The 4,515-nt window shown below is 40.4% G+C and overlaps 1 pseudogene; it reads left to right on the plus strand.

Moving 5' to 3' along the window:
• Positions 1 to 1,096, plus strand: LOC111297141 (PRA1 family protein B1-like; annotated as a pseudogene).
• The last annotated feature ends 3,419 nt before the right edge of the window (positions 1,097 to 4,515 follow it).

The following is a 4,515-nucleotide window of genomic DNA, read 5'->3' on the forward strand; positions in this document are numbered from 1 at the left end:
AAGAAACTCACAGCTCTCTCCTTACTCGTCCTTACTCGTCCTTGTAAGACTCAGTAACCCATTGCCAAAAAGACGACGCTGCTGTCCCGTTAAAACAACCCCACGCGCCCGCAAGTACTATCAAATTCACTCGCCACTCATGGCGAATGCCGGGACCATTCCGATGACAGGCCCTCAATCGACGCCGGGACGAGGAGCCCAGTCACAACCGCCAATAGCAACGCCCGCGTTCCTCTCACGCCTCGCATCCTCGATCCGTCAGGGACTCTCGCAACGTCATCCATGGTACGAACTCATTGATCGGACGGCCATGGCGCGCACCGATAATCTAACGGACGCCTATTCCCGGATTCGCAAAAAGCTCTTCTACTTCAAAGTCAATTACATTACTCTACTCGCAGTTGTACTCGCTTTCTCTCTCCTATCTCATCCACTGTCCCTCCTCGTCCTTCTCGGCCTCCTCGCCGCTTGGGTCTTCTTGTACCTCTTCCGACCTTCGGATCAACCTCTCGTGATCTTCGGCCGTACGTTCTCCGAGCGTGAGACGCTTGGCTGGTTGGTGGTGTTGACAGTCTTCGTCGTGTTCTTGACCAGCGTTGGATAGCTCTTGATCTCCGCGCTCTTGATCGTAGTCGCTATCGTTTGCATACACGGTGCATTTAGGGTTCCAGAGGACTTATTCTTAGACGATCAGGAGCCTGCAAACTCGGGATTCTTCTCCTTCCTCGGAGGCGCCGCCTCCTCCGCTGCTGCAGCGTTGGATAGCTCTTGATCTCCGCGCGCTTGATCGTAGTCGCTATCGTTTGCATACACGGTGCATTTAGGGTTCCAGAGGACTTATTCTTAGACGATCAGGAGCCTGCAAACTCGGGATTCTTCTCCTTCCTCGAAGGCGCCGCCTCCTCCGCTGCTGCTGCGGCGGCCCCTGCTATTGCATCACGCGTATGACCAACAAATCTATCAAGCAGCACGTGCATATATATACATATATTTTTAGCTTCGTTTACAGTAAATCAAAAATGATTCACTGTCTTCATGGTAGATTAAAATATTCAATTGTAGCTTTACTGTCTTGTTTGGTTTCAGATTTGGATCTTGACTTGGATTAAGAGTTAGATCTTATTGTGTTTCTTGATTTGGATGTTGCATTATTTGCCACTTCAAGATTTGAGTTTAATGATATTTAGGTGTAGTTTTAATTCGTGAACTGTTTAATTGTATTATTATTTATTTGTTGGTGTGGAGCTGACCACAAGGGGAAACATCCTGAAAACATAATAAAAAGAGAACAGTCAAGGCGTTTGTGTTCCGGCGTTCAAGTCGGTTTGGCCTAGAAAAGGGAAGGAGTAAAAGCTTAAAGCTTAAGAATGCTAGATAGATTAAAAATACTCAAATGGGATTATTTATACATGTGTGATGGATTTTGAACCTAGATAAGCTAACTTCAAAGGTCCAAGCTAAATTAGCTGTTAATTTAACACTCAAGATGTAACAAGTTGGCATACTGAGGTATTAGCTAGTGGGTTGCTGAGATGACTGAGTTGATGTGGATCATGATATTTTAACACTAAAATTCTCCTAACAGCGTTCTTCTGTTTATTATGAAGGGTTTATGCTGTTGCTAAAGAAAGTGAAGGTTTAGGATTGAAGGAACTCAAATTTGGTGCTTTTGTGCTTCATTTGATTGAAATAAGTTGGGATAAGCTAGTGGTTGCTGCTTAAAAATTCAATGGTGTATTGATTCTAGTTTACAAGAATGTTGGGCATTCAATAGCTTGGTTGGTTAACATCATGGTAGGAATCTTCTTGTGGTTCTGTTTGGTTGGCTGCTGTATTTATGCTATTTGGATAGGGGAAATCATCAATCGACTCTTACAAGAAATTAAATTTCTGTGGAATTAGAGTTAAAACTATTCTGTTTTTGCTTTGCCGAAAGTTGCCTAAGATTATTTGTATTGTTTATTGTGAGATAAGTGAGCCAGTGTTGTTTAAGTTTCTGTTATTTGTCTAAGATTGTTGTTGTTGTTGTTGTTGAGGTTTTGCATGTGAGTTTATTAAGAGGAACATTTTGCTGACCCACGAGCTTTACGATATTTCAATATCATAGCATTCAAATTCACATGTCATCCCCGCATGGTAATATGGACTGGAATTCTTTGGCAAGATGCAGTAAGGTTGTTTCCTTCTGGTAACGCAAAATCGGTTGATTTGAGTTAACGTGAAGCTTTATATAAATTACACATACTCAAACTCCCAATGCGAGGTATGGCTTCACTTACCTCGGATGCCTTGACACTACCTTTGATGGATACACCACTGGTGGCTTGCAGGGGCACGATCAGACTTTGTTCTTTTGGTTCAGGACATGTCATTAATTCAAAACTGGCTGGTTTGAGTTAATGAGGAGCCTCGTATATATCACATGCACACCCAAACTTCTAGATGGGAGAAGCCAATAAGGTTGTTTCTTGATTTACCAGATCGTTGATGTTTTGGGGCATAATTAATGCAACTTTAAACATTATCTTGAAGAGATTACCTGCCACAGCTCTGCAAAGTATTAACATATACATCAATTGTTGCCGATTGTACCTAACAGCTTTTACATGCTACATCTTAACCCCGCCTTGTGGAAAATGGAATGGATACACATTGAAAGTTAACTGCATCATTAACTTTGAGCATCATGATTGTGGAAAATGGAAATGGATACCACAGATAATCAGCAATGTCGAAGTCACCGGCCTGATGTTTAAGTGTTGATTCTACCTTAGATAAATGGTCATGAATATATCTCCATTGGAATAAGGAGGGTTCACCGAGGCCGAGGATTGAAAGAAGAGTTCTCCTGTCAAACAGGGAGGTATAGGACGTCCGGAACACCCTGTCAAATGGGCACAATTACAAATCCGGATCTATGACAATTGGCCTTAACCCGTATGGACTACTGAATAGCCTGTGCCATTGACGATGATGGATTTCTTGGAGGCTAAATTTAGAGGCCCTGTCTTCACAAAATCTAACCTGAATCCTGATGACGATGACTATCTTCCATATCCCTTGTCCGTTATCAATCTGGATAGCTTAAGCTTAATGAAACTCCAACCCATCGTTAACAGCAAAAGGTGAATTCTCGCGTGTTCTTTTCTTCCCCTGTTCAGCGTAAAATCTCTAACAACATCGACCAATCCAACGGGTGTATATCAAAGAAGAAACCCTTTACATACTTTCCAAGGATGACATCAATCGATCCCATTTTGTCGGATAGTAAAGTAATTCACTGTTGAGAAAATGACATGTCATCTTAACCTTGCATCGCAAACTAAAAAATTAATCCCCCACACCTTGAAAAAGCCAGAAGCCTTGGCACGGGTACCAAGGTCGCTCCTTTTATAAAAGGCTAACCACCTTTTTTGTAACTTTGTGGGATACAATCCATTTGTAAAACCAAAACCCTTATTGAAGTTGATGTTGAGCACTTGAGCCCAGACATTATTAAGAGTATATCAATCCTTTTGACGGGATTTTGAATGGGGGATTTCGTCACTGCCTCTAAATTATTTGTTTGGTGAAACTTTGCTTTTTTGTCCAAGTAGTTAGTAGTTCAAAAAAGATAAAAAAAAAAAGTCGACCAATTAGGTGTTCCAATTTGTAGCATCCAATCAGAGAGTGGTTGGGGCGTTGCATTTCCATGTGTTCATTGGTTTTTGGCCTCTTCCTCTTCTACTTTCATTTCATTATGTTCAATTGCTTTCACCATTGCTGCTAATAGCTTGGAATCCAAGTTGTTCAAGAAGGACCAATCTCTTGAGATACAAAACCTTTTCTTTTTACTTTTAACAACTTTTCTAATATGCTAAAATGGAGAGAGTATTGCATTACCATAATCTTGCTAGTGTTTATATTGGGAACCTGCATCTTTGCAGCCCTTGTATGCTTAATTCTATTGAATTTTAGTAATTTCAACTTTCCTTTTCAGTTCCTCCAGGACTGAAACCGAAAATTACCATGGATATTGAAACATTCAATTATGATATATGAATGATCAACTCCCAAATAGCAATTTCCTTTAACCATCCATCACTGTCCGGATAATTTATCAGATAGTACATTCCAAGTTTAATTCTAGCTAAAATTTTTACAGAACAGAATGCTGTGGTCTATTTGATCAGATATGATTGAAATGATGGAATTAAACATTCCATAAGTCGCAACCAACTATAACTACCTGTGAAAATGAAAAGCAAAGTGGGAAAAGTTAGATGAAAGAGCAAAGCAGAAGGAAAATGTGAAAAGGAACCTTCAGCTCTTCCATTAATTTTTCATTTCCTTTCATTACTTATAACAACCTTCTTATGTACCTTTATTTTCTTCTTAAGATTCTGAAAGGTCAGTAACAAACTTTACCAACTTTGTTAATTGTTCCTTCAATTTTGTTCACCTATCTAATCCTAATCCTCTCTCTCTCTCTCTCTGTTGACTTGCTTCTATTGAAAGAGACTAACCGTTGTCACT

The sequence above is a fragment of the Durio zibethinus genome, chromosome 12 (assembly GCF_047325235.1).
Source record: "Durio zibethinus cultivar Kanyao isolate XHJ-2024 chromosome 12, ASM4732523v1, whole genome shotgun sequence".
Taxonomy (NCBI): Eukaryota; Viridiplantae; Streptophyta; class Magnoliopsida; order Malvales; family Malvaceae; genus Durio; species Durio zibethinus.